A 26,877-nucleotide genomic window follows, 5' to 3' on the forward strand; every position below is an offset into this window, starting at 1 on the left:
CCCTCCCCCACCACCAAAAAAAGAAAAAGAAAACAGTAGAAAGACAGAAATGCTTTTGAAAAAAGAAATACACAATAATAATTTATAACATTTTCTGCCCCCTCCCCCAAAGAAAACATATATTACCCTTAAAATGTATGAATAAATAAATGAAAATTAAGACATAACCCAAACATTACAAAAACAAACCCTCCAAAAACCTGTCAATAGTCTGCGTCAACATCATCCTGGGATGATGGGAGGAATAGTACACTGCACTACTATAGAAATAAAAATCCCTATCATCTAAATCCCAATGTGTTCCATTTTTTTTTGTTCCTTTTTCTTATGCGGTTTCATAATCCATGAGATAAGTAGTTCTGGCCCTAGAGTGTTATATATATTAGCGTCTGTAGCATGTATCAGGAACATGTTATCATACCTGTGTCTTTTTACAGGTGACTGATGTCCGGTGAGAAGGTGAAAGTGACCTATACCCCCGTCAACTGCAAGAAAGGAACCACAGGACAGGTAATTAATATTTATATTAATTACTGATAACAATCAGGCTAGATGTAATATCTAGACCTGCAGAAATGTCATAGTCTCCACCTTATACATGAACATATATGTGTTGTTAATAAGCATATCGTCTATGGACAGCTTCTTATATAACACAACCATGTCTCAGGTACAGAGAATAGGAACATTTATGATCCTTAATATCTGTTTTTTATTTGTAGGAATTCCTTTATCAATATTTAATAGAATAGACCCGACTTACCCCAAGGTTTACAAGTTTCCTTTAGACAAACTGACTGCAGATTTAGAACATAACTGTAACGTAAAGAAAAATCAATAATTTGTTTTTGCTACAAATATATAATTATAAAAATAATGAGAATTAAAAAACTATATATTAAAAGACTTTAGCCATAATAATACATAGCCTGTTGAAATAATCATGAAGCGCATAATACACTGCACTTTAATACTAGTGCAGTGTATTATATGAGCGATCTTAAGATCGCTGTTAAAAGTCCCCTTTGTAAAAAAAACTTAAAGGCTAGCTAGGAATTTTCAGCCGGAATAACTATTGCCGGAGGTTCCAAGCGTACATTACCGTCATCATAGATGGCAATGTATTCTGCCCGGATCCTATGTAAATGAAGTTAAAAATAAACAATTTATAAAATAATTCACCCCACCCCAACCCCTACAAAAAATAAATGTTTATATAAAAAAAAAAAAAAAAAAAAAACATTTCTCCCCTCACATAAGCTATAATTAAAAATCGACTGTCAACATAATGCTGACAGCGATAATACACTGCACTATAACACTATTGCAATGTATTATATGGGTGATCAAAAGATCACTGGGGAAAGGCCTCTCATCGTATTTGTTAAAAAAGACCAAAAAATAAAAAATAAAGAAAAGAAAGTTAAAAAAAAATATTTAAACAGAACACCCTAAAAAAAAACATATTAAAAAAAGAAAAAAAATGTAAAAACCAAAAACCCGAAATAAAACCCCTGACAATACTGTAACCATACATTGTCTTTTAGAATAATGACAAGAGGCCTAAGACATTAGTGCAGTGTATTATTACATAGTTATAGAAAGATTGCTGCTCAAAGTCCCTTGATGGGAATAGTTAAAGGAAATTTGTCACCAGTGTCACCTGCACTAACCTGTCGGTACCAACAGATAGTGCAGGTGACACTAATGACAAAGGTCCTTGCCTTGTCCCGTTCCGTGGAGGGGATCTCCGGTAATCTTCTCTGTTAAGCTTCAGCTCTAGGCCCGGCTTGGGGCACGAGTGGAGCTTAGGAATGTCACTGCTGCTACGAGTCCAGCAGAGAGCAGCAGCGGCTAGGGGCATTGGCAGAGCTTAGTGACATCACCGCTGCTGCTCCCTGCTTGGTCCCGCTGCTAAAGAACAGCAGTGGTGATGTCCCTATGCTCCGCCCATGCACAAAGCTGGCCAGAGCTGAAGCTTAACAGAGAAGATCACCGGAGATTCCCGCCACTGAACAGGAAAAGGTAAGTACCGTTGTCACCAGTGTCACCTGCACTATCTGTCAGTACCGCCACTTTTGTGTAGGTGACACTGGTGACATATTTCCATTAAAAACAATAAAAGAAAAAGAAGGTTAATAAAATAATTAAAAAAGAAAAAAAACTTCTACAAAAATATCCCTAAAAAAACATATTTGGTATGAAATATAAAATTAAGAAAATAGAAAAAATATATAAAAATTCCCCCAAAAACTATATAACCCCATACAAATCCCTCACAATGCCATAACCATGCACTGCCTGTCAGAATAATGCTAAGAGGAATAATACACTGCACCACAATAGTAGTGCAGTGTTTTATAGAAATAATCAGATCTTTGGTGAAAGGTTGCCCTCTAATGGGAATATGGGTGAAAAAAACAACCCATAAAATAAAAGTGTAATAACATGATTTATTGACCCCCCCCCCTCCCCCACCAACAAAAAAAGAAAAAGAAAACAGTAGAAAGGCAGAAATGCTTTTGAAAAAAGAAATAAGAAATACACAATAATAATTTATAAAATTTTCTGCCCCCTCCCCCAAAGAAAACATATATTACCCTTAAAATGTATGAATAAATAAATGAAAATTAAGACATAACCCAAACATTACAAAAACAAACCCTCCAAAAACCTGTCAATAGTCTGCGTCAACATCATCCTGGGATGATGGGAGGAGTAGTACACTGCACTACTATAGAAATAAAAATCCCTATCATCTAAATCCCAATGTGTTCCATTTTTTTTTGTTCCTTTTTCTTATGCGGTTTCATAATCCCTGAGATAAGTAGTTCTGGCCCTAGAGTGTTATATATATTAGCGTCTGTAGCATGTATCAGGAACATGTTATCATACCTGTGTCTTTTTACAGGTGACTGATGTCCGGTGAGAAGGTGAAAGTGACCTATACCCCCGTCAACTGCAAGAAAGGAACCACAGGACAGGTAATTAATATTTATATTAATTACTGATAACAATCAGGCTAGATGTAATATCTAGACCTGCAGAGATGTCATAGTCTCCACCTTATACATGAACATATATGTGTTGTTAATAAGCATATCGTCTATGGACAGCTTCTTATATAACACAACCATGTCTCAGGTACAGAGAATAGGAACATTTATGATCCTTAATATCTGTTTTTTATTTGTAGGAATTCCTTTATCAATATTTAATAGAATAGACCCGACTTACCCCAAGGTTTACAAGTTTCCTTTAGACAAACTGACTACAGATTTAGAACATAACTGTAATGTAAAGAAAAATCAATAATTTTTTTTACTACAAATATATAATTATAAAAATAATGAGAATTAAAAAACTATATATTAAAAGACTATAGCCATAATACTACATAGCCTGTTGAAATAATAATGAAGCGCATAATACACTGCACTTTAATACTAGTGCAGTGTATTATATGAGCGATCTTAAGATCGCTGTTAAAAGTCCCCTTTGTAAAAAAAACTTAAAGGCTAGCTAGGAATTTTCAGACGTAATAACTATTGCCGGAGGTTCCAAGCGTACATTACCGTCATCATAGATGGCAATGTATTCTGCCCGGATCCTATGTAAATGAAGTTAAAAATAAACAATTTATAAAATAATTCACCCCATCCCAACCCCTACAAAAAAATTAATGTTTATATAAAAAAAGAAAAAAAAATAAAATAACCCATTTCCCCCCTCACATAAGCTATAATTAAAAATCGGCTGTCAACATAATGCTGACAGCGATAATACACTGCACTATAACACTATTGCAATGTATTATATGGGTGATCAAAAGATCACAGGGGAAAGGCCTCTCATCGTATTTGTTAAAAAAGACCAAAAAATAAAAAATAAAGAAAAAAAAGTAAAAAAAAATATTTAAACAGAACACCCTAAAAAAAACATATTAAAAAAAGAAAAAAAATTTAAAAAACGAAAACCCGAAATAAAACCCCTGACAATACTGTAACCATACATTGTCTTTTAGAATAATGACAAGAGGCCTAAGACACTAGTGCAGTGTATTATTACATAGCTATCGAAAGATTGCTGCTCAAAGTCCCTTGATGGGAATAGTTAAAGGAAATTTGTCACCAGTGTCACCTGCACTAACCTGTCGGTACCAACAGAATAGTGCAGGTGACACTAATGACAACGGTCCTTGCCTTGTCCCGTTCCGTGGAGGGGATCTCCGGTAATCTTCTCTGTTAAGCTTCAGCTCTAGGCCCAGCTTGGGGCACGAGCGGAGCTTAGGAATGTCACTGCTGCTACGAGTCCAGCAGAGAGCAGCAGCGGCTAGGGGCATTGGCAGAGCTTAGTGACATCACCGCTGCTGCTCCCTGCTTGGTCCCGCTGCTAAAGAACAGCAGTGGTGATGTCCCTATGCTCCGCCCATGCACCAAGCTGGCCAGAGCTGAAGCTTAACAGAGAAGATCACCGGAGATTCCCGCCACTGAACGGGAAAAGGTAAGTACCGTTGTCACCAGTGTCACCTGCACTATCTGTCAGTACCACCACTTTTGTGTAGGTGACACTGGTGACATATTTCCATTAAAAACAATAAAAGAAAAAGAAGGTTAATAAAATAATTAAAAAAGAAAAAAAACTTCTACAAAAATATCCCTAAAAAAACATATTTGGTATGAAATATAAAATTAAGAAAATAGAAAAAATGTATAAAAATTCCCCCAAAAACTATATAACCCCATACAAATCCCTCACAATGCCATAACCATGCACTGCCTGTCAGAATAATGCTGAGAGGAATAATACACTGCACCACAATAGTAGTGCAGTGTTTTATAGAAATAATCAGATCTTTGGTGAAAGGTTGCCCTCTAATGGGAATATGGGTGAAAAAAAAACCCATAAAACAAAAGTGTAATAACATGATTTATTGACCCTCCCCCCCTCCCCCACCAACAAAAAAAGAAAACAGTAGAAAGGCAGAAATGCTTTTGAAAAAAGAAATACACAATAATAATTTATAAAATTTTCTGCCCCCTCCCCCAAAGAAAACATATATTACCCTTAAAATGTATGAATAAATAAATGAAAATTAAGACATAACCCAAACATTACAAAAACAAACCCTCCAAAAACCTGTCAATAGTCTGCGTCAACATCATCCTGGGATGATGGGAGGAGTAGTACACTGCACTACTATAGAAATAAAAATCCCTATCATCTAAATCCCAATGTGTTCCATTTTTTTTTTGTTCCTTTTTCTTATGCGGTTTCATAATCCCTGAGATAAGTAGTTCTGGCCCTAGAGTGTTATATATATTAGCGTCTGTAGCATGTATCAGGAACATGTTATCATACCTGTGTCTTTTTACAGGTGACTGATGTCCGGTGAGAAGGTGAAAGTGACCTATACCCCCGTCAACTGCAAGAAAGGAACCACAGGACAGGTAATTAATATTTATATTAATTACTGATAACAATCAGGCTAGATGTAATATCTAGACCTGCAGAGATGTCATAGTCTCCACCTTATACATGAACATATATGTGTTGTTAATAAGCATATCGTCTATGGACAGCTTCTTATATAACACAACCATGTCTCAGGTACAGATAATAGGAACATTTATGATCCTTAATATCTGTTTTTTATTTGTAGGAATTCCTTTATCAATATTTAATAGAATAGACCCGACTTTCCCCAAGGTTTACAAGTTTCCTTTAGACAAACTGACTGCAGATTTAGAACATAACTGTAATGTAAAGAAAAATCAATAATTTGTTTTTGCTACAAATATATAATTATAAAAATAATGAGAATTAAAAAACTATATATTAAAAGACTATAGCCATAATAATACATAGCCTGTTGAAATAATCATGAAGCGCATAATACACTGCACTTTAATACTAGTGCAGTGTATTATATGAGCGATCTTAAGATCGCTGTTAAAAGTCCCCTTTGTAAAAAAAACTTAAAGGCTAACTAGGAATTTTCACCCGGAATAACTATTGCCGGAGGTTCCAAGCGTACATTACCGTCATCATAGATGGCAATGTATTCTGCCCGGATCCTATGTAAATGAAGTTAAAAATAAACAATTTATAAAATAATTCACCCCACCCCAACCCCTACAAAAAAATAAATGTTTATATAAAAAAAAAAAATAAATAACCCATTTCTCCCCTCACATAAGCTATAATAAAAAATCGGCTGTCAACATAATGCTGACAGCGATAATACACTGCACTATAACACTATTGCAATGTATTATATGGGTGATCAAAAGATCACTGGGGACAGGCCTCTCATCGTATTTGTTAAAAAAAGACCAAAAAAGAAAAAATAAAGAAAAAAAGTTAAAAAAAATATTTAAGCAGAACACCCTAAAAAAAAACATATTAAAAAAAGAAAAAAAATGTAAAAACCAAAAACCCGAAATAAAACCCCTGACAATACTATAACCATACATTGTCTTTTAGAATAATGACTAGAGGCCTAAGACACTAGTGCAGTGTATTATTACATAGCTATCGAAAGATTGCTGCTCAAAGTCCCTTGATGGGAATAGTTAAAGGAAATTTGTCACCAGTGTCACCTGCACTAACCTGTCGGTACCAACAGATAGTGCAGGTGACACTAATGACAACGGTCCTTGCCTTGTCCCGTTCCGTGGAGGGGATCTCCGGTAATCTTCTCTGTTAAGCTTCAGCTCTAGGCCCGGCTTGGGGCATGAGTGGAGCTTAGGAATGTCACTGCTGCTACGAGTCCAGCAGAGAGCAGCAGCGGCTAGGGGCATTGGCAGAGCTTAGTGACATCACCGCTGCTGCTCCCTGCTTGGTCCCGCTGCTAAAGAACAGCAGTGGTGATGTCCCTATGCTCCGCCCATGCACCAAGCTGGCCAGAGCTGAAGCTTAACAGAGAAGATCACCGGAGATTCCCGCCACTGAACGGGAAAAGGTAAGTACCGTTGTCACCAGTGTCACCTGAACTATCTGTCAGTACCTCCACTTTTGTGTAGGTGACACTGGTGACATATTTCCATTAAAAACAATAAAAGAAAAAGAAGGTTAATAAAATAATTAAAAAACAAAAAAAACTTCTACAAAAATATCCCTAAAAAAACATATTTGGTATGAAATATAAAATTAAGAAAATAGAAAAAATGTATAAAAATTCCCCCAAAAACTATATAACCCCATACAAATCCCTCACAATGCCATAACCATGCACTGCCTGTCAGAATAATGCTGAGAGGAATAATACACTGCACCACAATAGTAGTGCAGTGTTTTATAGAAATAATCAGATCTTTGGTGAAAGGTTGCCCTCTAATGGGAATATGGGTGAAAAAAAAACCCATAAAACAAAAGTGTAATAACATGATTTATTGACCCTCCCCCCCTCCCCCACCAACAAAAAAAGAAAACAGTAGAAAGGCAGAAATGCTTTTGAAAAAAGAAATACACAATAATAATTTATAAAATTTTCTGCCCCCTCCCCCAAAGAAAACATATATTACCCTTAAAATGTATGAATAAATAAATGAAAATTAAGACATAACCCAAACATTACAAAAACAAACCCTCCAAAAACCTGTCAATAGTCTGCGTCAACATCATCCTGGGATGATGGGAGGAGTAGTACACTGCACTACTATAGAAATAAAAATCCCTATCATCTAAATCCCAATGTGTTCCATTTTTTTTTGTTCCTTTTTCTTATGCGGTTTCATAATCCCTGAGATAAGTAGTTCTGGCCCTAGAGTGTTATATATATTAGCGTCTGTAGCATGTATCAGGAACATGTTATCATACCTGTGTCTTTTTACAGGTGACTGATGTCCGGTGAGAAGGTGAAAGTGACCTATACCCCCGTCAACTGCAAGAAAGGAACCACAGGACAGGTAATTAATATTTATATTAATTACTGATAACAATCAGGCTAGATGTAATATCTAGACCTGCAGAGATGTCATAGTCTCCACCTTATACATGAACATATATGTGTTGTTAATAAGCATATCGTCTATGGACAGCTTCTTATATAACACAACCATGTCTCAGGTACAGATAATAGGAACATTTATGATCCTTAATATCTGTTTTTTATTTGTAGGAATTCCTTTATCAATATTTAATAGAATAGACCCGACTTTCCCCAAGGTTTACAAGTTTCCTTTAGACAAACTGACTGCAGATTTAGAACATAACTGTAATGTAAAGAAAAATCAATAATTTGTTTTTGCTACAAATATATAATTATAAAAATAATGAGAATTAAAAAACTATATATTAAAAGACTATAGCCATAATAATACATAGCCTGTTGAAATAATCATGAAGCGCATAATACACTGCACTTTAATACTAGTGCAGTGTATTATATGAGCGATCTTAAGATCGCTGTTAAAAGTCCCCTTTGTAAAAAAAACTTAAAGGCTAACTAGGAATTTTCACCCGGAATAACTATTGCCGGAGGTTCCAAGCGTACATTACCGTCATCATAGATGGCAATGTATTCTGCCCGGATCCTATGTAAATGAAGTTAAAAATAAACAATTTATAAAATAATTCACCCCACCCCAACCCCTACAAAAAAATAAATGTTTATATAAAAAAAAAAAATAAATAACCCATTTCTCCCCTCACATAAGCTATAATAAAAAATCGGCTGTCAACATAATGCTGACAGCGATAATACACTGCACTATAACACTATTGCAATGTATTATATGGGTGATCAAAAGATCACTGGGGACAGGCCTCTCATCGTATTTGTTAAAAAAAGACCAAAAAAGAAAAAATAAAGAAAAAAAGTTAAAAAAAATATTTAAGCAGAACACCCTAAAAAAAAACATATTAAAAAAAGAAAAAAAATGTAAAAACCAAAAACCCGAAATAAAACCCCTGACAATACTATAACCATACATTGTCTTTTAGAATAATGACTAGAGGCCTAAGACACTAGTGCAGTGTATTATTACATAGCTATCGAAAGATTGCTGCTCAAAGTCCCTTGATGGGAATAGTTAAAGGAAATTTGTCACCAGTGTCACCTGCACTAACCTGTCGGTACCAACAGATAGTGCAGGTGACACTAATGACAACGGTCCTTGCCTTGTCCCGTTCCGTGGAGGGGATCTCCGGTAATCTTCTCTGTTAAGCTTCAGCTCTAGGCCCGGCTTGGGGCATGAGTGGAGCTTAGGAATGTCACTGCTGCTACGAGTCCAGCAGAGAGCAGCAGCGGCTAGGGGCATTGACAGAGCTTAGTGACATCACCGCTGCTGCTCCCTGCTTGGTCCCGCTGCTAAAGAACAGCAGTGGTGATGTCCCTATGCTCCGCCCATGCACCAAGCTGGCCAGAGCTGAAGCTTAACAGAGAAGATCACCGGAGATTCCCGCCACTGAACGGGAAAAGGTAAGTACCGTTGTCACCAGTGTCACCTGCACTATCTGTCAGTACCACCACTTTTGTGTAGGTGACACTGGTGACATATTTCCATTAAAAACAATAAAAGAAAAAGAAGGTTAATAAAATAATTAAAAAAGAAAAAAAACGTCTACAAAAATATCCCTAAAAAAACATATTTGGTATGAAATATAAAATTAAGAAAATAGAAAAAATATATAAAAATTCCCCCAAATACTATATAACCCCATACAAATCCCTCACAATGCCATAACCATGCACTGCCTGTCAGAATAATGCTGAGAGGAATAATACACTGCACCACAATAGTAGTGCAGTGTTTTATAGAAATAATCAGATCTTTGGTGAAAGGTTGCCCTCTAATGGGAATATGGGTGAAAAAAACAACCCATAAAACAAAAGTGTAATAACATGATTTATTGACCCCCCCCCTCCCCCACCAACAAAAAAAGAAAACAGTAGAAAGGCAGAAATGCTTTTGAAAAAAGAAATACACAATAATAATTTATAAAATTTTCTGCCCCCTCCCCCAAAGAAAACATATATTACCCTTAAAATGTATGAATAAATAAATGAAAATTAAGACATAACCCAAACATTACAAAAACAAACCCTCCAAAAACCTGTCAATAGTCTGCGTCAACATCATCCTGGGATGATGGGAGGAGTAGTACACTGCACTACTATAGAAATAAAAATCCCTATCATCTAAATCCCAATGTGTTCCATTTTTTTTTGTTCCTTTTTCTTATGCGGTTTCATAATCCCTGAGATAAGTAGTTCTGGCCCTAGAGTGTTATATATATTAGCGTCTGTAGCATGTATCAGGAACATGTTATCATACCTGTGTCTTTTTACAGGTGACTGATGTCCGGTGAGAAGGTGAAAGTGACCTATACCCCCGTCAACTGCAAGAAAGGAACCACAGGACAGGTAATTAATATTTATATTAATTACTGATAACAATCAGGCTAGATGTAATATCTAGACCTGCAGAGATGTCATAGTCTCCACCTTATACATGAACATATATGTGTTGTTAATAAGCATATCGTCTATGGACAGCTTCTTATATAACACAACCATGTCTCAGGTACAGAGAATAGGAACATTTATGATCCTTAATATCTGTTTTTTATTTGTAGGAATTCCTTTATCAATATTTAATAGAATAGACCCGACTTACCCCAAGGTTTACAAGTTTCCTTTAGACAAACTGACTACAGATTTAGAACATAACTGTAATGTAAAGAAAAATCAATAATTTGTTTTTACTACAAATATATAATTATAAAAATAATGAGAATTAAAAAACTATATATTAAAAGACTATAGCCATAATACTACATAGCCTGTTGAAATAATAATGAAGCGCATAATACACTGCACTTTAATACTAGTGCAGTGTATTATATGAGCGATCTTAAGATCGCTGTTAAAAGTCCCCTTTGTAAAAAAAACTTAAAGGCTAGCTAGGAATTTTCAGACGTAATAACTATTGCCGGAGGTTCCAAGCGTACATTACCGTCATCATAGATGGCAATGTATTCTGCCCGGATCCTATGTAAATGAAGTTAAAAATAAACAATTTATAAAATAATTCACCCCATCCCAACCCCTACAAAAAAATTAATGTTTATATAAAAAAAGAAAAAAAAAAAAAATAACCCATTTCCCCCCTCACATAAGCTATAATTAAAAATTGGCTGTCAACATAATGCTGACAGCGATAATACACTGCACTATAACACTATTGCAATGTATTATATGGGTGATCAAAAGATCACAGGGGAAAGGCCTCTCATCGTATTTGTTAAAAAAGACCAAAAAATAAAAAATAAAGAAAAAAAAGTAAAAAAAAATATTTAAACAGAACACCCTAAAAAAAAACATATTAAAAAAAGAAAAAAAATTTAAAAAACGAAAACCCGAAATAAAACCCCTGACAATACTGTAACCATACATTGTCTTTTAGAATAATGACAAGAGGCCTAAGACACTAGTGCAGTGTATTATTACATAGCTATCGAAAGATTGCTGCTCAAAGTCCCTTGATGGGAATAGTTAAAGGAAATTTGTCACCAGTGTCACCTGCACTAACCTGTCGGTACCAACAGAATAGTGCAGGTGACACTAATGACAACGGTCCTTGCCTTGTCCCGTTCCGTGGAGGGGATCTCCGGTAATCTTCTCTGTTAAGCTTCAGCTCTAGGCCCAGCTTGGGGCACGAGCGGAGCTTAGGAATGTCACTGCTGCTACGAGTCCAGCAGAGAGCAGCAGCGGCTAGGGGCATTGGCAGAGCTTAGTGACATCACCGCTGCTGCTCCCTGCTTGGTCCCGCTGCTAAAGAACAGCAGTGGTGATGTCCCTATGCTCCGCCCATGCACCAAGCTGGCCAGAGCTGAAGCTTAACAGAGAAGATCACCGGAGATTCCCGCCACTGAACGGGAAAAGGTAAGTACCGTTGTCACCAGTGTCACCTGAACTATCTGTCAGTACCTCCACTTTTGTGTAGGTGACACTGGTGACATATTTCCATTAAAAACAATAAAAGAAAAAGAAGGTTAATAAAATAATTAAAAAACAAAAAAAACTTCTACAAAAATATCCCTAAAAAAACATATTTGGTATGAAATATAAAATTAAGAAAATAGAAAAAATGTATAAAAATTCCCCCAAAAACTATATAACCCCATACAAATCCCTCACAATGCCATAACCATGCACTGCCTGTCAGAATAATGCTGAGAGGAATAATACACTGCACCACAATAGTAGTGCAGTGTTTTATAGAAATAATCAGATCTTTGGTGAAAGGTTGCCCTCTAATGGGAATATGGGTGAAAAAACAACCCATAAAACAAAAGTGTAATAACATGATTTATTGACCCTCCCCCCCTCCCCCACCAACAAAAAAAGAAAAAGAAAACAGTAGAAAGGCAGAAATGCTTTTGAAAAAAGAAATACACAATAATAATTTATAAAATGTTCTGCCCCCTCCCCCAAAGAAAACATATATTACCCTTAAAATGTATGAATAAATAAATGAAAATTAAGACATAACCCAAACATTACAAAAACAAACCCTCCAAAAACCTGTCAATAGTCTGCGTCAACATCATCCTGGGATGATGGGAGGATTAGTACACTGCACTACTATAGAAATAAAAATCCCTATCATCTAAATCCCAATGTGTTCCATTTTTTTTTTGTTCCTTTTTCTTATGCGGTTTCATAATCCCTGAGATAAGTAGTTCTGGCCCTAGAGTGTTATATATATTAGCGTCTGTAGCATGTATCAGGAACATGTTATCATACCTGTGTCTTTTTACAGGTGACTGATGTCCGGTGAGAAGGTGAAAGTGACCTATACCCCCGTCAACTGCAAGAAAGGAACCACAGGACAGGTAATTAATATTTATATTAATTACTGATAACAATCAGGCTAGATGTAATATCTAGACCTGCAGAGATGTCATAGTCTCCACCTTATACATGAACATATATGTGTTGTTAATAAGCATATCTTCTATGGACAGCTTCTTATATAACACAACCATGTCTCAGGTACAGAGAATAGGAACATTTATGATCCTTAATATCTGTTTTTTATTTGTAGGAATTCCTTTATCAATATTTAATAGAATAGACCCGACTTACCCCAAGGTTTACAAGTTTCCTTTAGACAAACTGACTGCAGATTTAGAACATAACTGTAATGTAAAGAAAAATCAATAATTTGTTTTTGCTACAAATATATAATTATAAAAATAATGAGAATTAAAAAACTATATATTAAAAGACTAGAGCCATAATAATACATAGCCTGTTGAAATAATCATGAAGCGCATAATACACTGCACTTTAATACTAGTGCAGTGTATTATATGAGCGATCTTAAGATCGCTGTTAAAAGTCCCCTTTGTAAAAAAAACTTAAAGGCTAGCTAGGAATTTTCAGCCGGAATAACTATTGCCGGAGGTTCCAAGCGTACATTACCGTCATCATAGATGGCAATGTATTCTGCCCGGATCCTATGTAAATGAAGTTAAAAATAAACAATTTATAAAATAATTCACCCCACCCCAACCCCTACAAAAAAAAAAATGTTTATATAAAAAAAAAAAAATAACCCATTTCTCCCCTCACATGAGCTATAATTAAAAATCGGCTGTCAACATAATGCTGACAGCGATAATACACTGCACTATAACACTATTGCAATGTATTATATGGGTGATCACAAGATCACTGGGGAAAGGCCTCTCATCGAATTTGTTAAAAAAAAGAACAACAAATTAAAAATAAAGAAAAAAAAGTTAAAAAAAATATTCAAACAGAACACCCTAAAAAAAACATATTAAAAAAAATTAAAAAAATTTTAAAACCAAAAACCCGAAATAAAACCCCTGACAATACTGTAACCATACATTGTCTTTTAGAATAATGACAAGAGGCCTAAGACACTAGTGCAGTGTATTATTACATAGCTATCGAAAGATTGCTGCTCAAAGTCCCTTGATGGGAATAGTTAAAGGAAATTGTCACCAGTGTCACCTGCACTAACCTGTCGGTACCAACAGATAGTGCAGGTGACACTAATGACAAAGGTCCTTGCCTTGTCCCGTTCCGTGGAGGGGATCTCCGTAATCTTCTCTGTTAAGCTTCAGCTCTAGGCCCGGCTTGGGGCACGAGTGGAGCTTAGGAATGTCACTGCTGCTACGAGTCCAGCAGAGAGCAGCAGCGGCTAGGGGCATTGGCAGAGCTTAGTGACTTCACCGCTGCTGCTCCCTGCTTGGTCCCGCTGCTAAAGAACAGCAGTGGTGATGTCCCTATGCTCCGCCCATGCACCAAGCTGGCCAGAGCTGAAGCTTAACAGAGAAGATCACCGGAGATTCCCGCCACTGAACGGGAAAAGGTAAGTACCGTTGTCACCAGTGTCATCTGCACTATCTGTCAGTACCGCCACTTTTGTGTAGGTGACACTGGTGACATATTTCCATTAAAAACAATAAGAGAAAACGAAGGTTAATAAAATAATTAAAAAAGAAAAAAAACTTCTACAAAAATATCCCTAAAAAACATATTTGGTATGAAATATAAAATTAAGAAAATAGAAAAAATATATAAAAATTCCCCCAAAAACTATATAACCCCATACAAATCCCTCACAATGTCAGAATAATGCTAAGAGGAATAATACACTGCACCACAATAGTAGTGCAGTGTTTTATAGAAATAATCAGATCTTTGGTGAAAGGTTGCCCTCTAATGGGAATATGGGTGAAAAAAACAACCCATAAAATAAAAGTGTAATAACATGATTTATTGACCAACAAAATAAGAAAAAGAAAACAGTAGAAAGGCAGAAATGCTTTTGAAAAAAGAAATACACAATAATAATTTATAAAATTTTCTGCCCCCTCCCCCAAAGAAAACATATATTACCCTTAAAATGTATGAATAAATAAATGAAAATTAAGACATAACCCAAACATTACAAAAACAAACCTTCCAAAAACCTGTCAATAGTCTGCGTCAACATCATCCTGGGATGATGGGAGGAGTAGAACACTGCACTACTATAGAAATAAAAATCCCTATCATCTAAATCCCAATGTGTTCCATTTTTTTTTTGTTCCATTTTCTTATGCGGTTTCATAATCCCTGAGATAAGTAGTTCTGGCCCTAGAGTGTTATATATATTAGCGTCTGTAGCATGTATCAGGAACATGTTATCATACCTGTGTCTTTTTACAGGTGACTGATGTCCGGTGAGAAGGTGAAAGTGACCTATACCCCCGTCAACTGCAAGAAAGGAACCACAGGACAGGTAATTAATATTTATATTAATTACTGATAACAATCAGGCTAGATGTAATATATAGACCTGCAGAGATGTCATAGTCTCCACCTTATACATGAACATATATGTGTTGTTAATAAGCATATCGTCTATGGACAGCTTCTTATATAACACAACCATGTCTCAGGTACAGAGAATAGGAACATTTATGATCCTTAATATCTGTTTTTTATTTGTAGGAATTCCTTTATCAATATTTAATAGAATAGACCCGACTTACCCCAAGGTTTACAAGTTTCCTTTAGACAAACTGACTGCAGATTTAGAACATAACTGTAATGTAAAGAAAAATCAATAATTAGTTTTTGCTACAAATATATAATTATAAAAATAATGAGAATTAAAAAACTATATATTAAAAGACTATAGCCATAATAATACATAGCCTGTTGAAATAATCATGAAGCGCATAATACACTGCACTTTAATACTAGTGCAGTGTATTATATGAGCGATCTTAAGATCGCTGTTAAAAGTCCCCTTTGTAAAAAAAACTTAAAGGCTAGCTAGGAATTTTCCGCCGGAATAACTATTGCCGGAGGTTCCAAGCGTACATTACCGTCATCATAGATGGCAATGTATTCTGCCCGGATCCTATGTAAATGAAGTTAAAAATAAACAATTTATAAAATAATTCACCCCACCCCAACCCCTACAAAAAAATAAATGTTTATATATAAAAAAAAAAAAAAATAACCCATTTCTCCCCTCACATAAGCTATAATTAAAAATCGACTGTCAACATAATGCTGAAAGCGATAATACACTGCACTATAACACTATTGCAATGTATTATATGGGTGATCAAAAGATCACTGGGGAAAGGCCTCTCATCGTATTTGTTAAAAAAGACCAAAAAATAAAAAATAAAGAAAAAAAAGTTAAAAAAATATTTAAACAGAACACCCTAAAAAAAAGCATATTAAAAAAAGAAAAAAAAGTTAAAAACCAAAAACCCGAAATAAAACCCCTGACAATACTGTAACCATACATTGTCTTTTAGAATAATGACAAGAGGCCTAAGACACTAGTGCAGTGTATTATTACATAGCTATCGAAAGATTGCTGCTCAAAGTCCCTTGATGGGAATAGTTAAAGGAAATTTGTCACCAGTGTCACCTGCACTAACCTGTCGGTACCAACAGATAGTGCAGGTGACATTAATGACAACGGTCCTTGCCTTGTCCCGTTGCGTGGAGGGGATCTCCGGTAATCTTCTCTGTTAAGCTTCAGCTCTAGGCCCGGCTTGGGGCACGAGTGGAGCTTAGGAATGTCACTGCTGCTACGAGTCCAGCAGAGAGCAGCAGCGGCTAGGGGCATTGGCAGAGCTTATTGACATCACCGCTGCTGCTCCCTGCTTGGTCCCGCTGCTAAAGAACAGCAGTGGTGATGTCCCTATGCTCCGCCCATGCACCAAGCTGGCCAGAGCTGAAGCTTAACAGAGAAGATCACCGGAGATTCCCGCCACTGAACGGGAAAAGGTAAGTACCGTTGTCACCAGTGTCACCTGCACTATCTGTCAGTACCGCCACTTTTGTGTAGGTGACACTGGTGACATATTTCCATTAAAAACAATAAAAGAAAAAGAAGGTTAATAAAACAATTAAAAAAGAAAAAAAACTTCTACAAAAATATCCCTAAAAAAAACATATTTGGTATGAAATATAAAATTAAGAAAATAGAAAAATATATAAAAATTCCCCCAAAAACTATATAACCCCATACAAATCCCTCACAATGCCATAACCATGCACTGCCTGTCAGAATAATGCTGAGAGGAATAATACACTGAACCACAATAGTAGTGCAGTGTTTTATAGAAATAATCAGATCTTTGGTGAAAGTTTGCCCTCTAATGGGAATATGAGTGAAAAAAACAACCCATAAAATAAAAGTGTAATAACATGATTTATTGACCAACAAAATAAGAAAAAGAAAACAGTAGAAAGGCAGAAATGCTTTTGAAAAAAGAAATACACAATAATAATTTATAAAATTTTCTGCCCCCTCCCCCAAAGAAAACATATATTACCCTTAAAATGTATGAATAAATAAATGAAAATTAAGACATAACCCAAACATTACAAAAACAAACCCTCCAAAAACCTGTCAATAGTCTGCGTCCTGGGATGATGGGAGGAGTAGTACACTGCACTACTATAGAAATAAAAATCCCTATCATCTAAATCCCAATGTGTTCCATTTCTTTTTTTTCCTTTTTCTTATGTGGTTTCATAATCCCTGAGATAAGTAGTTCTGGCCCTAGAGTGTTATATATATTAGCGTCTGTAGCATGTATCACGAACATGTTATCATACCTGTGTCTTTTTACAGGTGACTGATGTCCGGTGAGAAGGTGAAAGTGACCTATACCCCCGTCAACTGCAAGAAAGGAACCACAGGACAGGTAATTAATATTTATATTAATTACTGATAACAATCAGACTAGATGTAATATCTAGACCTGCAGAGATGTCATAGTCTCCACCTTATACATGAACATATATGTGTTGTTAATAAGCATATCGTCTATGGACAGCTTCTTATATAACACAACCATGTCTCAGGTACAGAGAATAGGAACATTTATGATCCTTAATATCTGTTTTTTATTTGTAGGAATTCCTTTATCAATATTTAATAGAATAGACCCGACTTACCCCAAGGTTTACAAGTTTCCTTTAGACAAACTGACTGCAGATTTAGAACATAACTGTAATGTAAAGAAAAATCAATAATTAGTTTTTGCTACAAATATATAATTATAAAAATAATGAGAATTAAAAAACTATATATTAAAAGACTATAGCCATAATAATACATAGCCTGTTGAAATAATCATGAAGCGCATAATACACTGCACTTTAATACTAGTGCAGTGTATTATATGAGCGATCTTAAGATCGCTGTTAAAAGTCCCCTTTGTAAAAAAAACTTAAAGGCTAGCTAGGAATTTTCCGCCGGAATAACTATTGCCGGAGGTTCCAAGCGTACATTACCGTCATCATAGATGGCAATGTATTCTGCCCGGATCCTATGTAAATGAAGTTAAAAATAAACAATTTATAAAATAATTCACCCCACCCCAACCCCTACAAAAAAATAAATGTTTATATATAAAAAAAAAAAAAAATAACCCATTTCTCCCCTCACATAAGCTATAATTAAAAATCGTCTGTCAACATAATGCTGACAGCGATAATACACTGCACTATAACACTATTGCAATGTATTATATGGGTGATCAAAAGATCACTGGGGAAAGCCCTCTCATGGTATTTGTTAAAAAAAGACCAAAAAATAAAAAATAAAAAAAAACAAGTTAAAAAAAATATTGAAACAGAACACCCTAAAAAAAATATTAAAAAAAGAAAAAATATTTAAAAACCAAAAACCCGAAATAACACTCCTGACAATACTGTAACCATACATTGTCTTTTAGAATAATGACAAGAAGCATAAGACACTAGTGCAGTGTATTATTACATAGCTATCGAAAGATTGCTGCTCAAAGTCCCTTGATTGGAATAGTTAAAGGAAATTTGTTACCAGTGTCACCTGCACTAGCCTGTCGGTACCAACAGATAGTGCAGGTGACACTAATGACAACGGTCCTTGCCTTGTCCCGTTCCGTGGAGGGGATCTCCGGTAATCTTCTCTGTTAAGCTTCAGCTCTAGGCCCGGCTTGGGGCACGAGTGGAGCTTAGGAATGTCACTGCTGCTACGAGTCCAGCAGAGAACAGCAGCGGCTAGGGGCATTGGCAGAGCTTAGTGACATCACCGCTGCTGCTCCCTGCTTGGTCCCGCTGCTAAAGAACAGCGGTGGTGATATCCCTATGCTCCGCCCATGCACCAAGCTGGCCAGAGCTTAAGCTTAACAGAGAAGATCACCGGAGATTCCCGCCACTGAACGGGAAAAGGTAAGTACCGTTGTCACCAGTGTCACCTGCACTACCTGTCAGTACCGCCACTTTTGTGTAGGTGACACTGGTGACATATTTCCATTAAAAACAATAAAAGAAAAAGAAGGTTAATAAAATAATTAAAAAAGAAAAAAAACTTCTACAAAAATATCCCTAAAAAAACATATGTGGTATGAAATATAAAATTAAGAAAATAGAAAAAATATATAAAAATTCCCCCAAAAACTATACAACCCCATACAAATCCCTCACAATGCCATAACCATGCACTGCCTGTCAGAATAATGCTGAGAGGAATAATACACTGCACCACAATAGTAGTGCAGTGTTTTATAGAAATAATCAGATCTTTGGTGAAAGGTTGCCCTCTAATGGGAATATGGGTGAAACCCCCCCACAAAAAATAAAAATGTAATAACATGGTTTATTGACCCCCCCCCCCCCCCCACCAACAAAAAAAAGAAAAAGAGAACAATAGAAAGGCAGAAATGCCTTTGAAAAAAAAAATACACAATAATAATGTCAGGATTCGGCAGGCTGGAGGTGGATCCTCTGTGTCAGAGAGGGATTGGCGTGGACCGTGCCGGCGGACCGGTTCTAAGTTGCTACTGGTATTCACCAGAGCCCACCGCAAAGCGGGATGGTCTTGCAGCGGCGGTAGCAACCAGGTCATATCCACCGGCAACGGCTGAACCTCTCTGACTGCTGAGATAGGCGCGGTACAAGGGATTAGGCAAGAGCAAGATCGGACGTAGCAGAAGGTCAGGGCAGGCAGCAAGGATTGTGGTCAGGGGCAACGGCAAGAGGTCTGGAACACTGGCTTGGGATACACAAGGAACGCTTTCACTGGCACAATGGCAACAAGAACCGGCAAGGAAGGGAAGGGGAAGTGAGGTTATATAGGGAAGTGCATAGGTGAACACACTAATTAGAACCAGGCGCCAATCAGTGGCGCACCGGCCCTTTAAATCGCAGAGAGCCGGCGCATGCGCGCCCTAGGGAGCGGGGCCGCGCGCGCCGGGACAGAACAGACGGGGAACGAGTCTGGTAAGCGGGCCAGGATGCATCGCGAATCGCATCCCGGCTAGGGACATTATCGCAGCGCTCCCGGTCAGCGGGTCTGACCGGGGCGCTGCGAACAGGAGAACGCTCCGGGGAGGAGTGGGGACCCGGAGCGCTCGGCGTAATAGTAACCCCCTTGGGTCTCCCCCTCTTTTTTGAACCTGAAAATTTTTGAATGAGGTCCTTGTCGAGAATGTTATCCTCGGGTTCCCATGACCTCTCCTCAGGACCGCAATTTTCCCAATCCACAAGAATTTTTTTTTTACCTCTGACCGTCTTAGACACGAGAATTTCTTTAACCGAGAAGACATCTGAGGACCCGGAGACAGGAGTAGGAGCAACAACCTTGGGAGAGAAGCGGTTAAGGATAAGCGGTTTAAGGAGAGAGACATGAAAAGCATTAGGAATACGGAGAGAAGGGGGAAGAAGGAGTTTGTAGGAGACAGGATTGATTTGGCACTTGATTTTAAAGGGTCCAAGATAACGTGGTCCCAGTTTATAACTGGGGACGCGGAAGCGGATATACTTGGCGGAAAGCCACACTTTGTCACCAGGAACATGTCGGCATGCTTCTTCATCCGGGATGAGGCCTGTATGAGGGATTTTTGAGTCTCTTTCCAGATGGTAGAGAAGTCCCGGGTAACCTCATCAACAGCGGGCAAACCAGAAGGCGTGGGAGTGGGGAGGGGGGAAGAGGGTGACGGCCGTACACCACAAAGAACGGGGATTTAGCGGAGGACTCAGAGACTTTGAAATTGTACGAGAAATCGGCCAAGGGTAGAAGATCGGCCCAATCATCCTGGCGGGAGGAAACAAAATGTCGCAAATAGTCACCAAGAACCTGGTTAACTCTCTCCACTTGCCCATTGGATTGGGGATGATAGGAAGACGAGAAATTTAATTTGATTTTAAGCTGATTACAGAGCGCCCTCCAGAATTTCGACACAAATTGAACGCCTCTATCCGAGATGATATGCGTGGGAAGCCCGTGAAGGCGAAAAATGTGCACAAAAAATTGTTTCGCCAACTGTGGGGCAGAAGGAAGACCTGGAAGTGGAATAAAATGTGCCATCTTGGAGAAACGATCAACGACCACCCAAATGACTGTGTTGCCATGGGATAAGGGCAGGTCTGTTATAAAGTCCATAGCAATCTGAGACCATGGTAGCTCGGGAACAGGCAGAGGATGAAGGAGGCCGGCAGGCTTCTGACGAAGAGTCTTGTCCCGGGCACAGACTGTACAAGCCCGAACAAAATCAGCAACATCTGCTTCCAGGGTAGGCCACCAATAAAATGGAGAGATGAGCTGGATGGACTTTTTGACGCCAGCATGACCGGCGAGGTGTGAGGAGTGTACCCACCTGAGGATCCTGAGGTGCTGGCGTGGAGGGACGAAGGTCTTTCCAGGAGGTGTTTGTCTGATGGAAGCTGGGGAAGAGGATATCAGACAGTCAGGAGGAACAATGTGTTGCGTCAGCCCTGATGTTCTTGTCAGCAGGGCGAAAATGAATCTCAAAGTTAAAACGGGCAAAAAACAACGATCACTGGCGTGGGTTCAGCCTGGCGTGGGTTCAGCCATTGGGCAGACTGAAGATAAGAGAAATTCTTGTGATCAGTGTATATGATAATTGGGTATTTGGACCCCTCCAGCAGGTGCCTCCATTCCTCGAGGGCTAGTTTTATGGCCAGCAGTTCTTGATCACCAATGGAGTAACTTTTCTTCGCCAGAGAGAAGGTCCTAGAAAAGAAACCACAAGTAACGTTATGTCCAGAAGAGTTTTTTTGTAGGAGTACAGCTCTGGCTCCCACCGAGGAGGCGTCTACCTCCAGTGAGAAGGGTTTAGATGGATCAGGTCTGGAGAGTACGGGAGCAGAAGAAAAGGCAGTTTTGAGACGGTTGAACGCCTCGTTCGCTTGAGGAGGCCAGGACTTAGGTGTCACGATTCGGCTAGCTGGATGTGGATCCTCTGTGTCAGCGAGGGATTGGCATGGACCGTGTCGGTGGACCGGTTCTAAGATGCTACTGGTATTCACCAGAGCCCGCCGCAAAGCGGGATGGTCTTGCTGCGGCGGTAGCAACCAGGTCGTATCCACCGGCAACAGCTCAACCTCGCTGACTGCTGAGAAGGCGTGGGACAGAAGGACTAGGCAGAGGCAAGGTCAGACGTAGCAGAAGGTCGGGGCAGGCGGCAAGGTTCGTAGTCAATGTGGATAGCAGAAGATCTGGAAACACAAGCTTTGGACAACACTAAACGCTTTCACTGGCACAAGGCAACAAGATCCGGCAAGGGAGTGCAGGGGAAGTGAGGTATTATAGCCCAGGAGCAGGTGTAAGCTAATTAGGCTGATTGGGCCAGGCACCAATCATTGATGCACTGGCCCTTTAAATCTTAGAGAGCTGGCGCGCGCGCGCCCTAGAGAGCGGAGCCGCGCGCGCCAGCACATGACAGCCGGGGACCGGGACGGGTAAGTGACTTGGGATGCGATTCGCGAGTGGGCGCATCCCGCTATGCGAATCGCATCCCCGCTGGCAATGTCAGTGCAGCGCTCCCGGGCATCGGGTCTGACCGGGGCGCTGCAGAGAGAGAGACGCCGTGAGCGCTCCGGGGAGGAGCAGGGACCCGGAGCACTCGGCGTAACATTAGGGTTGGCGTTTTTCTTGGTTAGGGCCAAAATTGGGGCCACAATGGTGGAAAAATGTGGAATAAATTGTCGGTAGTAATTGGCAAACCCCAAGAAACGTTGGATAGCTCGGAGTCCGGAGGGGCGTGGCCAATCTAACACGGCTGACAGTTTGTCTGGGTCCATTTGAAGTCCCTGGCCAGAGACTAAATATCCTAGGAAGGGAAGAGATTGGCATTCAAAGAGACATTTCTCCCTCTTGGCATATAATTGATTGTCACGGAGTCTCTGAAGAACCAGGCGGACATGACGGCAGTGTTCTTCGAGGTTAGAAGAGAAAATCAAAATGTCGTCCAAGTAGACCACAACACAGGTATATAATAAATCACGAAAAATTTCATTTACAAAGTCCTGGAAGACAGCAGGGGCGTTGCAGAGCCCATAGGGCATAACCAGATATTCAAAGTGTCCATCTCTGGTGTTAAATGCGGTCTTCCACTCATCCCCTTCCCTGATGCGGATGAGATTATATGCACCTCTTAAATCCAATTTGGTGAAGATGTTAGCGCCACGTAGGCGGTCAAAGAGTTCTGAGATAAGAGGCAGGGGATAGCGTTTTTTTTTTTTATAGTGATTTTATTAAGACCGCTACCGCGGTCTTAATAAAATCACTATAAAAAAAAACGCTATCCCCTGCCTCTTATCTCAGAACTCTTTGCATGGTCGTAAGGAACCGTCTTTTTTGGAGACAAAGAAGAACCCTGCTCCGGACGGGGAGGAAGACTTGCGGATAAATCCCCTTTTTAAATTTTCTTGGATGTACTCCGTCATGGCTTGTGTTTCAAGAGCTGACAGAGGATAGATTCTGCCCCGGGGTGGAGTAGTACCAGGAAGGAGATCAATAGGACAGTCATAAGGTCTGTGAGGAGGCAAAGTCTCTGCTTGTTTTTTGCAAAAAACATCGGCATAGTCCAGATAGGCCTTGGGGAGACCTGGTATCGGAGGAGGCATAGGGTTTTGACTGGCAGGACTGGGAGCAGACGTAAGGCATTTTTCGTAGCAAGAAGTACCCCAGTTCTTGATTTCCCCAGTGGTCCAGTCAAGGGTAGGGGAATGGCGTTGAAGCCAAGGCAGTCAGAGAAGAATTTCAGAAGTGCAGTTAGAGAGGACCAGAAATTCAATTTTTTCGTGATGAGGTCCAATGCACATTAACAGGGGTTCTGTGCGGTAACGCACAGTACAGTCCAATCTTTCATCATTAACTGAGGCGATGTAGAGAGGTCTGGCGAGACTGGTCACTGGGATGTTGAACCTGTTAACGAAAGAGGCCAAAATAAAATTTCCTGCAGATCCAGAATCCAAGAAGGCCACAGCTGAGAAGGAGGAGTTAGAAGAAGAAATACGCACAGGCACAGTAAGACGTGGAGAAGCAGAGTTCACACCTAGAGCTGTCTCCCCTTTGTGCGGAATCGGAGTGCGTCTTTCCTGACGTAGAGGACGGATAGGACAATCCTTCAAGAAGTGTTCGGTACTGGCACAGTACAGGCATAGGTTCTCAATGCGGCGGCGTGTCCTCTCTTGAGGTGTCAGGCGAGACTGGTCTACTTGCATAGCCTCCACAGCGGAAGGCACAGGAACAGATTGCAGCGGACCAGAGAAGAGAGGAGCCGGGGAGAGAAACCGCCTAGTGCGAACAAAGTCCATATCCTGACGGAGCTTCTGGCGTCTTTCGGAAAAACGCATGTCAATGCGGGTGGCCAAATGAATAAGTTCATGCAGGTTGGCAGGGATTTCTCGTGCGGCCAGCACATCTTTGATGTTACTGGATAGGCCTTTTTTGAAGGTCGCGCAGAGGGCCTCGTTATTCCAAGATAACTCGGAGGCGAGAGTACGAAATTGGATGGCGTACTCGCCTACTGAAGAATTACCCTGGACCAGGTTCAGCAGGGCAGTCTCGGCAGAAGAAGCTCGGGCTGGTTCCTCGAAGACACTTCGTATCTCCGCGAAGAAAGAGTGTACGGAGGCAATGACAGGATCATTGCGGTCCCAGAGCGGTGTGGCCCATGACAGGGCCTTCCCAGACAGGAGACTAACCACGAAAGCCACCTTTGACCGTTCAGTTGGAAATTGGTCCGACATAATCTCCAAATGCAGGGAACATTGCGAGAGAAAACCACGGCAAAGTCTAGAGTCCCCATCAAACTTGTCCGGCAAGGATAAACGGAGGCTGGATGCGGCCACTCGCTGCGGAGGAGGTGCAGGAACTGGTGGAGGAGATGGTTGCTGAAGCTGTGGTAGAAGCTGCTGTAGCATAACAGTCAGTTGAGACAGCTGATGGCCTTGTTGCGCTATCTGTTGCGACTGCTGGGCGACCACCGTGGTAAGGTCAGCGACAACTGGCAGCGGGACCTCAGCGGGATCCATGGCCAGATCTACTGTCAGGATTCGGCAGGCTGGAGGTGGATCCTCTGTGTCAGAGAGGGATTGGCGTGGACCGTGCCGGCGGACCGGTTCTAAGTTGCTACTGGTATTCACCAGAGCCCGCCGCAAAGTGGGATGGTCTTGCAGCGGCGGTAGCAACCAGGTCGTATCCACCGGCAACGGCTCAACCTCTCTGACTGCTGAGATAGGCGCGGTACAAGGGATTAGGCAAGAGCAAGGTCGGACGTAGCAGAAGGTCAGGGCAGGCAGCAAGGATCGTGGTCAGGGGCAACGGCAAGAGGTCTGGAACACTGGCTTGGGATACACAAGGAACGCTTTCACTGGCACAATGGCAACAAGATCCGGCAAGGAAGGGATGGGGGAAGTGAGATTATATAGGGAAGTGCACAGGTGAACACACTAATTAGAACCAGGCGCCAATCAGTGGCGCACCGGCCCTTTAAATCGCAGAGAGCCGGTGCGCCCGCGCCCTAGGGAGCGGGGCCGCGCGCCGGGACAGAGCAGACGGGGAACGAGTCTGGTAAGCGGGCCGGGATGCGGCTAGGGACATTATCGCAGCGCTCCCGGTCAGCGGGTCTGACCGGGGCGCTGCGAACAGGAGAACGCTGCGAGCGCTCCGGGGAGGAGCGGGGACCCGGAGCGCTCGGCGTAACAAATAATTAATAAAATGTTCTGCCCCCTCCCCCCAAAGAAAACATATATTACCCTTAAAATGTATGAATAAATAAATGAAATTTAAGACATAACCCAAACATTACAAAAACAAACCCTCCAAAAACCTGTCAATAGTCTGCGTCAACATCATCCTGGGATGATGGGAGGAGTAGTACACTGCACTAGTATAGAAATAAAAATCCCTATCATCTAAATCCCAATGTGTTCCATTTATTTTTATTTTTGTTCCTTTTTCTTATGCGGTTTCATAATCCCTGAGATAAGTAGTTCTGGCCCTAGAGCGATTTGATTGATTGCTATGGGCAACTGGGCAACTGTTCCTCTGGACAGGTTTTGATAAATCTCCCCCATTGAGTGTTCTGCAAGTTTCTGTTACAGCTGTATAGGGTCACTGATTCTAATAGCGACGCCTCTAATCTGCATGACATACTAAATAACAGTATTATTTCACTACCCCAGAAGACTCCCTATTGAGGCTTTCTGTAGCCCGGAAATAGACGTTTTTAAAAGCGATTCCATGCGAATAAATGTGGATCGAAACAATTTTTTTTCGCGGAATAACATTTTTGAACAATTTGCTGATCTGTTATAAAGACCCTCAAATTGACTTCCACACTGAACTGGGCCCTGAAAATGTAAAATTTTTGTAAAAAATTGTAAAATTGCTGTTAAAATTTGAAGCCCTCTAATGTCTTCAAAAAGTAAAAACTTGTCAACTTAATGATGCCAACATAAAGTAAACATATGGTATTTGTGAATCACTATATAGTGTAATTTATTTGGCATGTCCATTTTCCTAATAAGCAGAGAGTTTCAAAGTTAGAAAAATGCTAATAGTGTTTGGTAAAATA

General features: G+C 39.8%; 1 long non-coding RNA gene across 1 annotated transcript; it reads left to right on the forward strand.

Moving 5' to 3' along the window:
* The first annotated feature begins 17 nt into the window (after positions 1-17).
* On the forward strand, positions 18-4,939 carry LOC130344669 (uncharacterized). The gene is made up of 2 exons (XR_008883547.1): positions 18-510; positions 2,912-4,939. It is a non-coding gene; the product is annotated as an uncharacterized LOC130344669 (long non-coding RNA).
* The last annotated feature ends 21,938 nt before the right edge of the window (positions 4,940-26,877 follow it).

The sequence above is a fragment of the Hyla sarda genome, unplaced genomic scaffold (assembly GCF_029499605.1).
Source record: "Hyla sarda isolate aHylSar1 unplaced genomic scaffold, aHylSar1.hap1 scaffold_727, whole genome shotgun sequence".
In the NCBI taxonomy this organism is placed as follows: Eukaryota; Metazoa; Chordata; class Amphibia; order Anura; family Hylidae; genus Hyla; species Hyla sarda.